Source organism: Numida meleagris, chromosome 4 (genome assembly GCF_002078875.1).
Source record: "Numida meleagris isolate 19003 breed g44 Domestic line chromosome 4, NumMel1.0, whole genome shotgun sequence".
Classification (NCBI taxonomy): Eukaryota; Metazoa; Chordata; class Aves; order Galliformes; family Numididae; genus Numida; species Numida meleagris.
Genome location: NC_034412.1, coordinates 38,694,750 through 38,714,289, shown reverse-complemented (window position 1 = coordinate 38,714,289; position 19,540 = coordinate 38,694,750). Strand labels below are relative to the sequence as shown.

The following is a 19,540-nucleotide window of genomic DNA, read 5'->3' as shown; positions in this document are numbered from 1 at the left end:
GGGGGGCGGCAGCCGGCCCTCTCCTTGCCGCCGGGCGGGCGGGCGGCTGGGCGCGCACGGAGGCAGCCGAAGCACAGCCCGCCGGAGCCCGTCCCGACAAGTGAGTACCGGGGAGGCACCTCACCGCACCGCCGCTCTTTGTGTCCGGCGGCGCGGCGCCGAACAAAGAGCGCGGCCGGCGGGAGCGGGGCCGGGCCCCGCGGTGGGCCCGCCTCGTGTGCGCGGGTGGGGGTCCTGCGGCACGCCGTGCCCCGCCGCTCCGCCCGTGGCCAGCTCGTGCGGGGCGCCGCGCGGGGAGGCGGCGGCGGGGAGCTGGCATTGCGTCGCACTTGAAAAGCTACAAGCGGAGAAGTTCTTCACAAAGCACCAACAAGTGCTCCTGCTGCCCCGCCGCATCTGCCCGTGGGGCTGGGGAATGGCTTCTGGGGCCATCCGGTTGTGTGGGAATGGTTTCTGTGAGTTTTCCCTTTTTTTTTTTAATTTTTATTTTTTATTTTTGCAGACTTCAGACTTTCCTTCTGAGAGAAAAAAAAAAAAGACTGCAAAATTCGTATTGCTGTAGTGGAGTATCTTGTGCTTAAATGGGGAAAATAGCACTGTAGTTATTCATTGCAGGAAGAAAGTTCTGTCCACGAGTGTTAAGCTGTGTTATTCCTGAGTTTGTGCTCATAAACTGCTCGGTTTCACCTGGTGCAGTAATGGGAGAGCCACTCAGGTGCTGTCTGTTTGCCCATCTGGTGTTCAGACACAGGTGCAGAAGCCGTAATTCTGCCCAGGCTGCTCACTGTGTGCTTGCCACTGGCCCTGGTTCCTCACCCCATCCTGGGAAACAGAAGGGAATGCAAAGTCAGGCAGTGCCCCATGTGTGTGCCTGCTTCTTTTTGGGACAAAACTTGCTGGCATGTGGGAAGTGTCTGTTTTAGACCAAAATATCTCCCTGTCCTAAGCTCCTTGTTGTCATTGCTGACTTAAAAAGGTGTGTGCCTGTGTGTGTGTGGGGGGAAACTGAAGTTTCCATTTAGATGAAGTTTTGCTTTTCTTGCCCCAGGAGCCAGAGGTCAGGGAAGGAGTTTTCCTTCTCTTCACGTCATGGTACTGAAGGGATGGTCAGTGCTTTCATCTGTTTAATACCTACAAGAGTCAAAAGGCACTGCATCTTCCCCCCCGCTCTGCTACGGTGATTACATTTGCTTTTATGTCACTTCCTGGTTTCAGACTTAAATTTGTCCTTTCCCGCTCCACTGTCCTGTTTCTAATAACGGCCCCATTCTGTCTGTTGGCAGCCCCAGAGTGTTCTCGTCAGGGTTCCAGGCACATACATACCTCAAGAGAATATACGGCCTCATGCCATTAAAATGATTTTTTTTCAAGGTTTTAGTAATTTTTTCTATTCCAGTTTACGTCTAATCTGTACAGTTCCTTTGTTCAAGCTGAACAATCTTTTGCTACTACACTGGTGTCTGTTTGGTAGCAAAGACATTTCTTTATCAGGTGCATGAGTTCCATCTGTATCAGCTATTATAGAAGCTTTAGAAAAAGAAGTCGTTTATGTCTTCTGACTGACTGTCAAATCAACTTTGCTTCTTCCCACTACGTATGCTCACGCTACTTTGAAGAACAACTTCAGAGGGATTTCTTCTCTGAGCTCTCAGAGGAGAGGAACGTGTGTGGTGGTTTAGGCCTGGTGATGTCATTGAGCCAAGTTCTGTCTCTTTAAGGAAAACAAGCATCTTTTAGTCAGCGTTAGTCATATAGTCCATGCGAAGTTCATGCTGCTGTTAACAAACGTGCTTAATCTTTTTGCTGTTCCTCATAAGAACGCAGTCACATTGACTGAGTTTACTTGCATCGCATTTGAAATAGAAGTGCCATTAAGGCGAAAGAGCTGAAGCAGAGCTGCAGCAGAGCTGCCTCGGCTTTCTCTGATGCCGGTTGTGTGTATCAGGTAATTCCTGGAAGGGATAACACAGCATGCTTGTAATCACTCCTGCAAATGCTCTTCTGTGATAGAAAATACTGTAGTTACTTGCAGGAACTGAGGGGTGGTTCTGCACTGACGCATCCCTCATGGTTGCAGGATAGACCGAGGCTGCTTACCAGGATCACTTCTACAGACCTGCGATAGCGAAGACTTGAGGTATTTGTTTGATGAGGGCTTATACTCGTGGAAGTTTAGAAGTCAGCTGATTGTTAACAAAATTCTTGGTCTTGTGGTTTGGTGGCACAGCCGCTGGTGCTTCTGGAAGCTGCGCTGGCTTAAACCAAAGGCTGGCTGGGCCCTCTGCCCTGCGGTCGCCCTTGTGTGAGCAGCAGCGTGCACTGCTGGCTGTGTTCCCTGGGGCACCCTGCCCGTGCCTGTCCCCTTGTGGCTTTGGCTGCTTCGTTCTGGGCATCCAGCCTCCCGTGGTGGCTTGCTCTCGTGTGAATAGGGCTTGGAGGGAAGAGCAGATATGGTTTATGTAAGTAAGCACTTCCACTTGCAGCCCATCTCCCTGAAGTTTATGCTTAAAAAAATCCAGATCCCCCTCACCCTCTTCCGTTACCCTTGAACTAGCAGGTATCTAATGATTCAGATTTGGAAAAATGGGCATGTGTATTATAATGTAGGTTACAAGGCAGTGCGTTTCAAAATTAAGCAGTGTCAGAATGAAAAGAAATTGCTGAGTTCAGTCTGGTTAGTGCACACTGTGACAAAAAGTACGCAGTCTCTCTTCTAGGCTGCTCATCTTTGCAAAACAGACAGCTCTTGATTCTGCAGTAGCTCTTCAATACTTTATCTGCTTGGTGCTCTGAGAAACAATTGCATTCATTTTTTCAGGGGTGAAACAATGTATTTTTCCATAATGTCATGTCTTCAGATATGAACAAGTATCTTCTTCTGTTACTAACTCAAGATGTTCAAGATGTTACCGTCAGCTAGAGAGCACGGCATCACAGCTTTGCTGGTAAGAGGAGATGTGAAATGCTTCCCATTGTTCAAAACAAACTTGCTTAGCTCAGATAATCTTTGCATCGTGAGCTGAGGCAGTTGGCTTCTCACCGAAGGATGAGGAGTTTGCATGTGTGCTTTTTCACTGGCAGAATACTGACGTGATTTCAGCAGTAAATGTTCAGTTGCAAATGACCTGTGGGAGCAAGATTTGCTCTCAAACAGCTGTTCCACCCCTTCCTGAGTCCCTCCAAGATGAGATGGTCAGTGGTGGCCATTGCTGTCCAAGCCAGCAAGATTTTTCTTGATCAACTGCAAATAGGGTGCAAGAATGGAGAAGTGTGGGATGTTCTATCTGTACGTGCTATTGCCAGTTTTGGCTCTAAGTTTGGAGTCGTACCGGTATTATACATTTTGCAGTGCAGTTTACTTGACCTCAGCTTTTGTCATTTTCTTTTAAAAAGAAGAATACAGAAGGCAGTTTCCACTTCTGTCTCACAAAACTTCAAAAGTGCTTGTGAGATTTATTAACCCAAATATATGGTTATGATGATGATTAACCTTTTGATGTACCCTAAATATCACATCGCTGTGGGATCATTTGGGATTTGAAAAAAAAAACAAGTGTTTTTATTTCTTTGAAAAATTGTTTGATTCTGGTTGGCCTCACAAGGCTGCTTTCTAGCCTCTATGATATGAGGGAAGCCCCATTACCTGTGATAATAATAGGTGGTGGATGGTCAGTCTGGCCTGGGGTGAATTTAGTTTGTTACTGGCTTGAAACTGGGTAGCTGTTTATAGCAAAGGGATAGCTCTGAGGCAGCTGAGGTTGAGTAAAGCCTTCTGTTCAGAGACTGGACAACTGAAAATAGTCAAAACATGGATGGTTTCAAGTGCTTTCTTTCTTGGAAACATTTCAGTGGTATGGATTAGAACTAAGGGTGCTTGAGCAAGCATTTTTTTGAGACACAGGTCTTTCTTCTCACCCTCTCATCTTCTGAGGGCAGGGCCTGCTGCTGAAGCAACAGTTTCTACATACAACGCCCATCCCCTCACCAGGGTGTGAGAGCCGCCCAGAGGTGGAGCTGAGAGCTCTGGGGACATTGAAGAGCACCCTGGAGAGGTGAGAGATGGAGCTGTGGGGAAGGAGGATTTAGGATTGTTTCCTCTAAACTCCTAGTCGGTCTTCAGCAATGAATCTTGCATGCTTATGTAGCCATGGCCACTGCAGTATCTTGAGTTGTTGATTCAGTCTTTCTCATCCCTGGTTCCTGTTTTTGTGCGTAGATCCTCTTTGAAAATTAGAAATCTACACACTCTAGGATTATTGTTAAGCTCATTCCTGCATTCTGGTTCCCTAACTTTTTGGTCCAGTGTTGATGCCTCTCTCTGAAGGAAGTGCTGTGGAGTGGGAAATGTTGCTCTGGGTAGCTGGAAACATGGGAGGAGATCTTGCAACCATACAAGTTATTGGAGACTTCTCTTGTGTGTTCCTCTTGTTGGGATTATCTGAGGTATGGAAGAGGTGGTGGGGAGCCAACTGCACAAGGACTACTGAGAGTCCATTTTAAAGGGAATTAAATACTCCTAAACTCATTAATGCAGCTAAGGTTAGTCAGCTTAGTTTTGTGTTGTAGGGGTTGCGGCTATTACTTTGAACTTCAGAAGGACAGGAGCTGCAAAACCAAGGTGTGTGTTGTTGACAGTATCTACTTAACTGCCCTCTTTGACTGGAAGAACGTCCTTAGTGCACGCCTTGGCTCTGGGTTCTTGTGGACACCGGTGAATTCTCTAGAAGCACATGTTTTGCAGAATAAATTTTAATCCTGTTTTCTTTAAGGTGAAACATGACGTTTAGGTCTGCCTTAGCATACAGGATCTGCTTATACTCATTAGGGATTCTGCCTCATTGCAAATGGCATGTGAAAGGATGTTCTTTTCTATGTAAAATGAAAAGCTTTGTAAGATAGAATGCATATCCTTATATCTGCATGAGTGAAAGCAGTTGCAGTGCTTTCAGAAGTGAACAGGCTACTTCAGGACAAGCTGTTTGCCTTACTGAATGAGTGATAAACCCGGAACACCACAAGCTGACGCCAGTGAGGAAGAAAAGGTTTCGAGCTTTTTTCCAGCTTCCCTTTTTAGGAAAGTAAGCAGCTCAGCGTGTTCCCTGGCGAGTGCAAGCCTTTCAGCATTGTGGCGTAGTTCATGCTTGAGAAGTCTCTCACTAGCTATTCCAGTAACTGCTAACCTTGCATTTGTATGGATGCATGATGTTGATTTTATCATCACTTAATAAAGCTGTTTTTTTCTAAAAAAAGAATATTTTCTTCAGTGTTCAAGATCATAGCCATTTAATTGTGATAATCAAGCCTACACCTTTGGATTCAGGTCTTTCTGAAAATAATTTATTCATCTTTTGTGGCAGGTGTGGTCCCGTGTAGCTTGGCAGTTTTCAATCTCTGTGGAAGATCTGATGCCCACATCCTTGCCTCACCAAATGCTGTGCCTTCACAAAGCAGTGTTACCTGTGGACTGGGCTAGGGTCAGATAGTCAGTAAACGTGCACTTTGGCAGGTGTGCCTACTTCACTTGCTGTTTGCATTTTGTTGTTTTAATTCATGTAGTGATACTCAAAGCAAGAGATCTTCTGGGCTTTCACACAGTGCAAGTGGGCTGTGAAACTGAGATCCAGGAGATAACCTTGTGTGAGTAGTTTGGAATATAGTTTTGCCATGGCAATTTCTTCTGTTGTTACCAGGACTGATGAATATGTCGTGAGATCAGCGGTGCCCCCGTGAGTGGGTGGATGACTGATATGACGTGGATCTTTTTTTACTGCAGAGTGCAATAGTAAAAGTTCATATACATCATGAGGGCATCTTTAAGTCATCCTAAGGCAAAGTCACTGTGTTGGGTTTTTTTTTCTGCTGTTAAGCTTTTGACACCAATGGTGCCATTGTCCAAGTACCTAGATAGCAGGGCTTACTGAGTAGCCTAGCAAGATGGAATTTGAAGTAATAATTTTGGTTGGGGCACCCTGTTTGGGAATTGCTTTTCTCTTATCTCAGTATGCCTTGCAGTAGCTCTGGGGAAGGAGACAGTGATTTAACCTGTGATGCTTTTCTTCGCCTCCTGCCCCCGACTGGTGACCTGCTGTGTATTTAAGCTATTCTGTGTAACACAGCAAGGGGATGGATACTTACCTGTGTGGCAAGCCTTTGGTAGAAGGGGGCAGTTAGGCCTCTGCTGTCACAGCACGTTAGCCGTGCTGTCTATGGCGGCAGGTTCTGACTGTGCCCTCTCAGGTCTGGTTAGGAGCTGCACCACGACTCCGTGCTCAGTTCCCAGCTGGTGAGTCTTCCATTGCCAGCTGTGCAGGAGATGGAGCTGCTGCCGCAGCTTGTTCGCAGAACATTGCAACTACAGCACACAGGCCTTGTAGCCACGCAGCAGAAATTTGAACGGTGCTTTCATGTTGTGTCTACAGGAAAATGAAGGTGAGTGTGAAGTAGATCCTTCAAAGACCATCTTAGGTGGGCAGTGAGCTTACATGGGTCCTATAATAGGTGGGTATCTGAACTCGGTGTTTTCTAACTTGGAGTACACAAGTGTTTGCATTAACCACATCAGGTACCTCTGTAGTGGCAGCTCTTAGCCCATTTAGATGTTTAACTTAGTTTTACATACCTGAGACAGCACTAGAACTGGAGTGGTTCTTAGACATGGCTAGCTGTAGCAAAACAACTCTGACATTCACAGTTCTTTGTTCTCAGGATGTTCTGTTTCTTTTCAGTTTTTGTGTTGAATTCCTAGCTTTATAGCTTATTGCCGTGGTAAGTCTTGTAAATTGTTTTGTTATTTGTCCTTTGAATGCTGTTATACCCGACTATTTTGAAACCAAGTAATTCCCAATATGCAGCAGAGAAGAAGTGGGCTGATCTTGAAATAACTCAGAGGGTCAAACTTCAGCTCACGCACTGCTGACGTTTGGCTGTGCCTCGCAGAAGCGCCGGGTAGCACTCGGTGTGACTCAGGAGCGCAGGCAGGGGTTCTTGTGTGAAGGGCGGGGGTGGCTGGTGCCCGTGGCGCGGGGTATCTGTGTGGCTGTAGGCAGGGGGACTGCAGGCTGTGGTTGTGAGCAGGCCATGTAGGAGGTAAGCACAGTCATCCAGCTCAGCTGGCGTGTTGTTTACACCGGCTGTGGGAACCTTTCAGAAGGGTGCTGGGAGTGACTGGGAAAACAAAAGCTGGCTTGGTGGCGCAAAAGAAATGTGAAGGTTTGGATCCTTCTCCCTCCTGTTGTTTGTTTACACTACAGTGTGGGGGGAACAAAATTGCTGACGTTAGGCACGACCTAGTGAAGTCTAAAACAGAAAAAACTTACAATTGAAACAATTTCCTCTTCATAATATTTTTCCCAGCCATACAAAGGTTGAGCAGTCCTGAGGTGTTATGTTCATTTGTCCTTTACAGGGAGCTGTCATGTCATAGTGTATTGAACCTGCTTGGTTGCTGTTAAAAAGGACGGTCCCCAAAAGATTCTCCTACCTGCCATCCTCTCAGTCCTGGGTTTAATCTGAACTTCTGGTGATTCAATTCAGGGAAGTAAAATGGTAGAAAACCAGCAGTGCAAGATGAAGCGAGAAAGGAACTAAAGACTTGATAGGGTTCAGTGTGACGTGGGATGTGTGCTGGAGTTGGCACGGGATTGCAGTGAGAGTGTGCAGCTGGTGGAGAGCCCGTTGGGCACTGGCTCGCTACTGGGCTCCCTGGGTTGTGCCCTGAAACCTCGCATCTGTGGTTTGATCTGCTGAAGTGGGTGTGGAAGATGCGCTGCAACCAAAAGGGCATATCTGACTGCCCCCGCCCCTTGCTGGCTTCTGTGGTTTGTGCTGTGCGCTTCTCAAATCCAGCTGGTTGTGAGCCAACGTGAGTGCTGCTGGACTTCGAGCCTTTGTGCAAGGGAAGAGCGGCATTGCCCCTTTTAGCAGAAAGGCAAATTGAAATAGCTAGCAATGCTTATAAAGCATATAGTAATCTGAAGGAATCTTGTATGTTTCATACTGTCTGTGCATGCAAAAAAACACCTTCAGCTACCACTCCAACTCAACCTACAAAAACAAGCATGCACACTTGATCTTCAAAGGTTTTTTCCTGCAGTTCTCTTCATATCATGATCACAGCTTTACCAATCTGGACAAACGAATCCTTTTATTCAGTAGAGCGACACTTAACACAGTGATCAAAGCTGCAGTGTGCAGAAATATTAGTATTCAAATATGTAAAACACAAGGGAAACAAATGGTTGAGTGGCAGAGCTATTAAAATCCAGTTTCCTATGGATTTGTATCCTCGGTCTTCTGCTGTACTCCTCCCCTGCAATAACTGAGTTCTCTTTGCTCCCCTAATAGCTTCTGTGACCTTGCCCATCGCAAATGTTCCGATCCTGCTGCCTGAGCGTTGCTCTGCTTCCTGTAGGACCTACCAGGCTTTTTGCAGCTTGCTAGCTGGGCTAAACGCAGCATGTGCTGTGACTAGTGCAGAGCTATCCATACGTGTGCTGGCTGCTGCCAAAGAGAAAAATATCAACTTTCAAGAATTCTACTGACGGCAGTGTTGAGAGTTTAACTTCTGTGCCGCTTTGTGTTAGTTGTTGCTTCCAGAAGAGAATCAGGATTTCCTGATGGAATGTACTTAACTTTTGTCTTTCACTCCATTCTTTTCAGAACTGCTTTTTTGGAAAGGTGTTGGAGTACCACCGAATAGTTTTTACATGTAAAACATAGATTAGCTCATTTTTAATCAAGATTAGACTACAAGTTGTTGTTAGGGCTTATTAGGCTGTTCGCTAAAATGTAACTCCTTTAAAAAATCTCTTGGGATTTTAGTTTGACTTTTTTTTTCTTGAACCAAATTCTGGGATCTAAACAGCTGCTTTTTGGAAGCGTCTTATATTAATCATGAATTTCATAGCCGTGTCTTAGGTTGTTTGTGAAATGTTAGCCCTGTAACTTAGTTGAATAAATTGTTTTTGTTACAAAACTGCAGATGAAGTCCCATCTTCTTAGTTTTCCTCCGTATTGTATTTCTCTGTTGTGTCTCTAATTTAGTGTTAATGCACCTGATCTTTGAGGAAAGCCAAAAAGCATCACAACTTTCACCTTTCTTTGAAGCGTTTTTTGTTTAATTACTATTTTGGGCTGTTTTTGACACTGTATTATGTAACAAAGTTTATACTTTGAATACTGAATGTAACTGAAAACAACTTTTTTTACTGGAGATTTTTTTTAATGGGCTGTCCAGAGTGGACGTGTCATTTTCTGAGTGTTTTGCTAATATTCATCAAGTCAATGAGTAGCATATTCGCCGTGGCATGCAACGCTTTCTCGGTGGTTCGTTGCGTGTCTTGCATCACCCTTTTTACTTAGTTTGGTTAGATTATCTGAAGACCTTACACTTCCTTCTCTTAACCTTAATAGTTTTGACTGGAGTAAGTTTTTGCCATTTCACTATTTCTTCCTTGCGGGACCATGAGCGAGTGAAGTAGTTTTAGTACAGAACACAGGCTTTCTGCTGTTAATACTTTTCTGTAAGGTAATAGGCTGCTTAGTGCTTCTCCTTTGGATGACTTTGCTGACATCTAAATAAAACCAACTTTTTTCCTCAAACACTGAGACTTGTTTTCCTTAGTGACCTTTTAAGACTTTGAGGAAGGGTTTTTGAAAGTCATTTTCCCAGTTATTTCTCCTTAGTTCACTGCTGTTGTGAAGTTCTGCTAGCCTAAAAAAGTTTCCTTTCCAGAAGCTGTGTTCTGTTTACTCTCTAATATCGGTCTGTGTAGGTTTTACAATAATACTCTGTAAAGAGTGGTTTCAGCTAGCTTGGTAATGGATGAAAGGCTTGTTTGTCGAACTCATTTACTGTCTCTTTAAAATGTTAGTAAATAATGTTTTATTTCTCACACTGTAATACTAGATATTTTTAGTAGGATGTTGATATGATCTGTGTAATATTTACAGATTATTTTTTTCCTCACTTAAAATAAAATGAGAAAATGCCTAATATAGTTGATTTTCTCTAAATGTGGTGTTAATGAGAAGTGTATGAGCTCTATTTCACTCCCCTAAATCAAGCAGATAATGTTGGCAGTTTAAAAACTTGTCTGCTCAGGTAGGCTTTTTTAGCCTTTGAATTTAGGATCTAGGAAGTCTTGGATTGAGATGAGAGAAACAGCGCAAGGTACGTTGCTGTTAATGGGGAACAAATGTGAGCTGAGAGGTCCATCTGTTTACTGCCATTCTGAATCACACTGAAGCTCCTTCTAGCCTTGCGTAGGAGCCCTGAAGTTCCCCAGTTCTTCACACAGCCTGTCTCAAAAATATCCCTAAGTGGATGCATGGGGAAATCTTTTTTTTGTAGTGTTTGATACTTATTGTACTTGAGCTGCGTTCAGCTTGGGACATCTCTGAGACAGGGATGGTTTCTGTTCCTGCAGAAACTGTTGAAGAATTTCTCTTCCTTGAACTTGTCCAGTTTTTCCTTCTGCAAGAAATTCTGCAGATGTGCTAACTATTGCGTGGAGAATCACTCTTAGTTTGACCGTGGCTCCTACTAGCTTCATTAAGTTGTTGGAGTTGGCTCCTATCCTTTGTTCTTCACATCTCTTGCCTCTATCGCAGTCCCTTGAAATTGGTCTTCGGTCAGGAAGAGACCATTCTTCACGTGTGCATTCTATACTGAAGTCATTTTTGATGAAGTAGTGCACATCGATAAAAAGACACATTTCTACATTTACTTTCTCACGCTTTATCTTCTTGCTGAAAAGAATTGCTATTGAGGACCACTGCTTACTTGTGCTGTAAGATGGAAGTCAGTCCTAGGAACAACAGCTTGAGCTGAAGTTTAAGCTGTGGGGGATGTTTCCTGAAGAACTGCTTGGCCCTGTGGAAATGACGAGTATCCAAGTAAGGAGAGATTCTTGGCTGTGTCTCAAGGAAACTGCAATTCCTGTATAGCTGTTCCTGGGTAAAGAACATCACAGAAACTCCTTTGTGACTTGATGGTATAGCTTGTGTATGTATGAAATAATGTTATCTGAAATACTATAATATATAAAAAAACACAGCAAGATATTTCTGAAATGATAAATAATTCATTTCTTATGTTAGCATTACAACAGTTGAACCAGGCAAAGTAAACATATGTTCAGCCCTTGTAAGTTATATCTTGAAGTCTTAATAGTGTGTTAATGGTTTGTATCGTGACACCAGTTTTTTAAGTTTTTAAATCATTCACTTTTTTTTTATCATCATAACTGATTGCTGTCACAAACAAAACTGAAGATGCTTGTGACGCTTTTTAACTCTGGTTGAACTTCTGTTATCACTACCATAGGCTATATCACGAGTATTTTGTTAAATACAGGTAAAAGTAGTTCAGTTAAATTCAGGTCTGATCCTGTAGTCATTGAACTGTAGACTTACATTGTGTCATAGGAATAGCTGTGGAAAGCTAAGCATGAGCATTTGTGTTTGCTGTATTGTGAGTTACAGATGTTTGTCGAACTTCTTAGTGACATACTTTTGCTGCCTCAGCACAAAATTGATTGTTAGTTTTTCATTGTTAATGAAAAGTACTGGGAGCTTTTTATTAGTCTAAGCTTGCATTTATTAGTTTGGAAGAGCACAGAGTTGATCTCTGAAGAGCAGGACTTTCAAGTACACTTAAGTCACTCTGGAACATAAATTCCATTGACTTTGCGCTGTGAGGGGGGCAGAACTGAAATGAAGTGGAGGATTAATTTTGACACTTAAGCAGGCTGGACAGTGGAATTGATGACAAATACCAGGCAGCGTGTTGTATTATGGAGGTCTCATTTTTGTGTGAATCTTTTTAAGCCCAAATGAACGTGTGAGTGTAAAAATTTTCTGAAAGGCTTGGTCAGGCACGGGCTGGGGAATTAGCACAATGGGGATTCATAACTTAATTAAGACAGCATTATACATAAACTTACTTTTAATCACTTTATAGAAGTCATGTCGATCTAGTTTCAAGGAGAGAATAAGTGTTGTGTAACTCCTTCTCGAGTCTGTCTTTGCGGTAAATGTTGTATTGCTGTTTTCTTAACTGGTGTGCTACAGCAGTGCAATAGAACCCAGAAGACTCCAACGTTCGACAAGAGCTTTAAGTGAAAAACTTAATGGTTGAAATTTTAGAATTAAGTGAAATTACCTGTCCACTTTTGCTATGAAGTACAGTAATGGTTTGTTTGCTTCTTGAGTACTTATTGATGAATGTTTTGTTTGGCAGCAGCTCCGAGGACTGCAAAACCTGTTGTATGACTGGTGGTTTCAGCTATCAGTTGTCTTTCTGTGCCTTATCAGGCTGCTTGACAACTGTTTAATTGAAAAGTTTCTCAAGCTATTGGAGTGTTATTGTTAGAATAAGCACTTAATTCCAGAAGAAGGATATAATCTCGTGGCTTGCTACGGAGAATCACAGTGTAGGGGGGAGGGATGCTATCAGTTTTCTAGATAGCACGCTTGTTTATTTTATAAATACAGATTATTTCTTCTGAACATCCAAGGACAGAACCTTGGCTAATTATCTCTGTGGAGACAATTTTGTTATCATTCTGTTACAAGAACATTTGCTGAGAATTCAAATGCTCCATTCAGAGTAACAAACTGGAATCTTGTCCCTGCGAAATTGCAGAAGTAAAGATGAAACTTTCAAACTTGCTCATTTGTTTTCACTCAAGTAGTCCTGTATTTTACAGCTGGTAGTCAGCATTATGCTCGACAAAGAGAAGCAGGTGAGATATAATAGTGCAAGAGTGACTTAAGGTTGCTCCAACAGCGGCTTGCAGTAGGCGTTGTGCTGCTGTAAGAATGAGTAATAATGTATAGACATTTTTTTTAACCTTCTGGATCTTGTTTTGCTTAATTGTCTGCATTAATGTTTTATACTGCTGCAATACATGCATTTCACTGTTGGTAAAAATTCATTTCACTTATTTTAAGGATAGCAGTTCAGAGGAGTTATTGCCCTTGTTTTTTTGCATAGCTGATGGTGACTATGTTTTTTTCTTTGGCACTGACTCTGATTGCAGACCAGTGGAGTTGATTTGTTAATGAAGCAAGTTTAGAAATTGCGAGTGAGGGAGGAAACTTCACTTAAATTCTCATAAGGGGTTGCTGATACTGTATTGCTAAATTTATTAGGGCAAATTATGGATCTTGCTTGGGAAAAGTTTATGGCCGTAGCTATGTTACAGCTGGTTATTGAGAACAGTAAAAATTGCTGAGCACCAAGGAATTGAGTTCAAACTTGACTTTGGTTTAACTGAGAGCAAGGGACACAAGTGCTTGCAGCATTTTGAGTCTTTGCTTGCTACGCTTCTTCCCATGTCTTTTGTTTATGAAATCCAAATGAGTCCTTGGGTCTAAACTGAGTGTATCCCTTGTCTGGTTCTGTTTTTCAATCCAGAATTACAACACTTGTGTTGATTTACAGTAGGTTATCAATATTGCATAGGAAGCTTTAAATAAATCACAAATATTATAAATTTGGAGGTTTGGTGGTGGGGGGGGGAAGGGGAATACCTTGACCAAGGGCCCTAAACTTTTCTGTTTGCAGAAAGGTATGGAACTTTGCTCTGCTATTACTGCATTTAGAAAAGATAGTGCTGAGGGGTTTTGTGTCACCAGTTCAAGGAAATGGACAAGTTAACAGATTCTAGAACTTCTGAGTTTGAGGGGTTTTTTTTAAGCATAGTTAAATGAATTCTATGAGGTTTCTGATGTTTCATAGACTAACAAAAGGTTGCTTTATTAGTAGCTTTAATGAACAAATCGCTTTATTGGCTTAGACATACTGGTTGCTTTGTCGGCCCAACCAGCTATGGGTTCTTGTTTCAATTCACCATTGTGCCGGAGTAGAGAAGTGATAGCCATTGACCTTCTGTTAAAGCACAATAAAAAGTTTTTTGTGAAGAAAAGAAGTGTGCAGGGAAAAATCGGAAAGCAGTTTTCTGACTTGAGTTCAGCAACACAAAAATCAGGAGACAGTGTACCTCTGCTGTTCCTTTTCTCGCGAGGTGGCTCGGTACGGAGAACCACCTGAATCAAGAAAACCCGAGACTGACTTTGTGAAGGCTGTTTTTCATGGAACTTGCATATGAAGAAAGAAGGAATTTTTATTGTGGCTGTAAGGAAGCATATCAAGTAGGTGTTAGTTTAATCCTGAATGGAAGGTGTGTTAGCTTGCAAGAAGAAATATTCTTTGATTTTTTTCTTTCAATATTGATTGCTTGGTTTGTTTGATCAAATGTTTAACAAGTGACTTAACGATAGCCTTTGATTAAGTGACCATATTTTATTTCTTGAAGTAGTCCCTAAGAATTTGGTTAAATGAACAAATAGTTTCTTCTTCTCTTCCTGGCTGTGTGGATAAGACAAAGAAGAAATTTGTTAGGTTCTTTAGACTTCTGTTAAAGGCAATTATTTCCTGAAGTTGATGTCTAGGTAATGGAAAGATGCCGAATCAGGAGGGCTGGCATTGCATCCCCAAGCCCGTACTTAAAGTTATCAGATTGCTTTAGAAACATTTTCCTTGAAAAAGATGAGCATCTTCCTGTAACTGGAATGACGTTCAGATTGAAGCTGGGGATTCAGATAGGTTTGCCAATGTATTTACATTATGGAACGCATGAGGTGATAATCATAATTAGAAGGATTAAGAACTTTCTTTTTAATGAATGTACTTTACAAGAATAATTTATTGTTCTCTGCAAGTACTTGTACACTTTCTGGCTTGCAGGTTTGCACTGGAGCACTTACATTTGGTAGGAGCAGCCACTGGGATTTAATTAACACTTTGGTTCTACTTGGATTTTTGTTGTAGGGATCCTGTTGTGCGTTTGGTGGTGCGCTGACGTGTTGGGCCTAGTTTGTAGTGGTTTCTATTTGTATTACAATAGAGTGTTTAAATCCATACTCCTAGGGAGCAGATTCATGCTCCCAGCTATTCTTGATTTGTCTAGGAAGCAAGTTTTCCCTAAGACTGTTTATTTGGGGGAAGACTATGTCAAACAAAAAAATTGTCCTTGCATAAATACATCTAGATTTTGTTTTTGAGGCAGTTGTTCCTTATAAACTTTTTCTTAAAGTTAGGAATGAGGTGGAGGAAAAACAATTACATGGAGTGTGTTTGTACTGCATCACCCGGTCTGTCTGGAGAGGAGCTGACTTGCTATGCTGTAGTTAGCAGCAGTAGCTTGGTGCTATTCAGAGGAAGTAACTTTTTACTTCCTCAAGGTGTATTTTCTTTGGAATCTTGTAGCATCAGAAGGTTGTTTATGTGAAACTTGCACATTTTTACATCAAGGAAACTTGGAGGGGGAAAGAAGATTTTTTTCATTTCCCCTTTCCATGAGGAAAATGACAAGAATTCTTCACTGCCATTACACCAAGTGGTGCCTTCTTTCCTAAGTGTCGTGTTTACCACCTCCCTCATTTTTCATCCTTGTTTCTGTGGTCTTTCTGCATATACTAGGAGATTGGTTTTGCCTTCTATTACGTTTCTTATATTCTTTGCTCAGTGAAATCTCTCTATCTCCTTCTGGCTGCATCTTTTTTTTCTCTTATCTCCCAACTCACCCAGTTCTGCTTTCACACCCTTGTTTTACATTTTAATGCTTCAGAAGTTTTATGTCTTCAAAACAGTCATATTTTCTTTGTGATCCTCAAAAAAATGAATTAGCTATGACTTTTGAAGGAGCTCCCTCTTCGGAGGCTGTGTTAGCGCCCGTGTCTGGCAGGCAGTCCCAGACGTTCTGCAGCAACTGCTTACCACTGAGTCTCTACCTCAGCTCACCTACATACCCAGCTGAAAAGTAGCTTATGCCTGAAGAGCTGTTTAGAACAAATTAAAGCATACAAGGTTTTTGGTAGTATAGTGGGTACTATGAAAATTGTATGAAAGCTGTCAACATGGAAATTCTGTTCAGAAGCTGCAGTTAGCAGCGTATTCATAAATTCTTAAATGTCCTGAGTATTGTTAAGTAATGAAATGGAAGAGGTTGTGTGGCTTTAAATAATAATACTTAATCCTTCCTCTTAATACATGGTAACTTGTGTTTGAGTAGGTGGTTGTTGGGAACTGGTTTTGAGGTTGTGTTGCTAGTGTGATGACTGGACAGTTTGTAACTTGTGCATGTGATCACAACTGATGCTAGCCGTATATGTCAAAGGAAAGCAGTGCAGTTGCCACTGGAAAGATGATAGAAATAATGAAACAAAATGTAATTGCAGTTCTGTCTGTCCAGAATTTTGTTGTAGTTAGCTTTTTCATTATGTATTTCTTCATCAGTGTCTACTTCCTAAACACCCATCTCAGTAAATGTTAGCCCACTAGTTACATTTATTGCATTTTCTGAAGAAAGAAGGCACATCTAACTTTTTTTTAAATCAGCAGCCATATACAGTACAGAATGTGGGCAGTTAGACCTTTAGGTAGTATTCCATCTTCAGCAGGGAGGGTGCATTTCTTATTTGTCTTAAGTAACAAAAGGATGTATACCTGAGAAGACTATTTCTTCAGAAGAATAAAATAACGCCTTTGACTATTATGTAAAAATTTACTGCAAGAAAAGTCCGTGTAGTGGCTTAGCATTTTATCTTGGAACCTGTATGAAAAATGATTAGACATTAATAGCTTATACTGGAAAATGTGGAAGAATCTTCACTCTGATTCTCTCCCCTAATTACCTCTAAGGTTATTATCAGAGCCAAAATTTCTGGGAGTGATCTTGCATCAATTAGTGCCAGGCCCTGCAGAGCAAGAGATGGGAAGCTTACCAATTAATCTTTAGCATCCTTTGGTAAACGTTTACTCTGCTCCCCAGTACAATCAACTAAATCTGTGGATCTTGTGTACATACCAGAAGGTAATGTACGCCTTTCGGTTCACCAGATGTTCTTATGGAAGTAAAGGGAGGGCTATGCACCAGAATGAATTCGCATCTACAAATGGGAAAGGACCTTGCAGGCACACCATGAATCAAGGCGAACTTGGTAGTCGGTTTTTACCAAGATAAACCTAAGGAAACCTTTGGAAGACAAATCTAGATCTTTAAAATATGGGATTCTGCCTCCTGTCATGAGCTGAAGAGGTTGGTTTTGTGAAATGTGATGAACTCTTCGATATATCACAGGTGAATATTTTCCCATATTCCTTCAGAAATCTTTCTCGATTTCATAGGTGATCAGCCACCCAGAGCAAGAGTTGTTCTTTGCCTTTTTGAGATCTTGAGGTTTTCTGTGTGTGATCTTTTCAGCTGTGTCAGTTTGACTAATGAAGGTGTGTTTTTTTTAACTTCATAGCATTCGTGCTTTTAAGACTGTTCCAACCAATGTTGTTGACGTAGAAAGCTCAATTTAATTTAATTTGTGCAGAATGTTAACATGGCTTGACATTCCTTAGCTGAGTCTAGATTCATGTAAAGTGAGTCTCTGGCTCCTTCAGTTGACTTAGGGCTTCTGTCTTCATCACTCCCTCACTAATTGTAAGTTATTTTTAACTCACGTAGCTGCCTTTTTTCATCAGTGCTTTGGGGTGGAGATATAGTTCTCCCAGCTATCATGCTATGCTCCGTCCACATTTCCTATTTTTAGCTTCTGCCACTGACTTACCTGTTGTATTTAAGAGCATAATATTACTCTTTCTGTGCATCATCTTCTGTAAAATAATAATATTTAGCCACATCTGCAAAACGTTTTGAGGCCATTGAGTCAACAATCCTGAACATTTTTTTTACTTTGTTTTTGGGGGCTTACAATCGATGATAATGATAATATGAGTTTATTTTTTATGGAAAAGATGCAGCAGCAGTAGCTCAGTGTGCTATGTTCAAATGGCAGTCTGTTTGTAACTTCCATGGTATTTGTAAGGTAATGTTGCTGTTAACAAATGTGTTCGTTGTTTAGTGGGAGCAATGACTTATTTAAGTTGCTACTAATTTTGCTGGACGTGAGATGAGATGTTTTAATTCATGTAACTCCCTGTTTCTATTACTTTAATGCTTGTGGGAGTGTTTTAGCAGGTGCTAAATCTGTCCTGTTTGTATTGTTCAAAACCCACTTAGTGAAATGTAATGTTTTCCTGTAATGTACAAAATACCTAAGACAGACCCATGGACTTGAAATGAAAAGCTCCTCTGCTTAATGGTCCACATCTTATGTTTTTTCACTCTCATGGAAACAGCTTACTGCTATAGTTGCTGCATTAATCCATAATCCAATAAAGGGGATTTATTTGAGGGTTTGAAGGCAGAGAGAAGAAAAAGAATGTCTTTACAGTGTGCTGTGAGCAATAGTTATGGTAAAAAATAGGATAGAGCTCTTGAGTAGTTTTGTGTCTGTGTTTCTCCATGCATTTCCATGTGAGAGACTTGCACGCTGAAGTTTCCCAGTAACAGAGATGTGCAAGTACATCCCTACTCTTCCCTTACTCCTCAAGGAAAGATCACATCAAGAAACCAAACAATCCACCTCTCCTCTCCCAAAAGTTGTTCTTTTTTACTTCAGCTGTTTGAAACACAGGGATAACTGTGTCGCTGTTTACATCTATACATTTGGTCTGCATGTTGCATTAGATACCACTTGCTAAATGGTTGGTGGCCCTTCAGCTTTGGTACTAACTGTGTTAGTTCCAGTGCGCAATTCTAGCGCAGTATAGCTTAAACTCTTCTGATAATGGATGCGGACGTGTGCCTGTAAGGCTATTCTGAAATTAAGCATGGCATAGATATGTCTAGTGGTGAAGTTCCTCCATAACTCATATATAGTAAGATATTTGAATTAAAGTTGCTTCAGATGGAAAAGAATGCATGTGAGTGGTTTGTAGGGATGACAGATTCTGCATGTGAATTTTCAAATCTTAAAAGACAAACCAAAAAGGAGGACCGCACCTGTTTATAGAATTGTAGAATGGCTTGGGTTGTAAGGGACCCCAAGGATCATCATGTTCCAACCCCTATCCTGCAGGCAGGGTAGCCAACCTCTAGATCGAGAACTGGATCAGATTGCCCATGGCCCCATCCAGCCTGGCTTTAAGCACCTCCAGGAACGGGGCATCCATGACCTCTCTGGGCAGTTTTCTTACTGACTTCAATAAATATTTACTGAAAGTTCCCTGACAGTCTGGTTCCTCCAAGGGTATCCTGGCGTGCATCATTAGAAGTTCTCATTCTGATACATCATTGCTAGAATCGCACAATTTTCTTTCCTTCAAAATAAGCTAAGACCTTGATGTATCTTCCTCTGCAATTGTTGGTGCTTCATAGAAACCAAAGGCAGTATCTTCAAACAACTGTTTATGCTGGGATTTGAGAGGTACAATTATATGAGTCAATCTCAGGAAAGTGAGCTGTTGGAGCTTTTCAGTCTAAATGTCAGATACAACAACTTTCATTCCTTTCTCTCTTCTGATGTTAAGGCTTTGCCTATGATTTCCAAACAGCTTGCAGATAACTCTGAGAAGACTTTCTCAAAATGCTGTGCATTTTGAGAAAAAATAATGTTAGTGCTTCGCTTTCTTTTGAAGGTG

The 19,540-nt window shown here is 41.7% G+C and overlaps 1 protein-coding gene across 2 annotated transcripts in view; it reads left to right on the top strand.

The window, feature by feature from the left end:
• The window catches only part of FBXW7 (F-box and WD repeat domain containing 7), a 170,379-nt gene continuing 150,845 nt past the window's right edge, over nt 7-19,540 (top strand). Inside the window, exon 1 of one of the 2 annotated variants that reach the window (XM_021394149.1) lies at nt 7-100. The gene's annotated coding sequence lies outside the window, so the exon portion shown is untranslated. Of the gene's footprint in view, nt 101-2,926; nt 2,946-19,540 lie in introns of those variants that run through there. The other variant, XM_021394152.1, reaches the window with a different exon arrangement.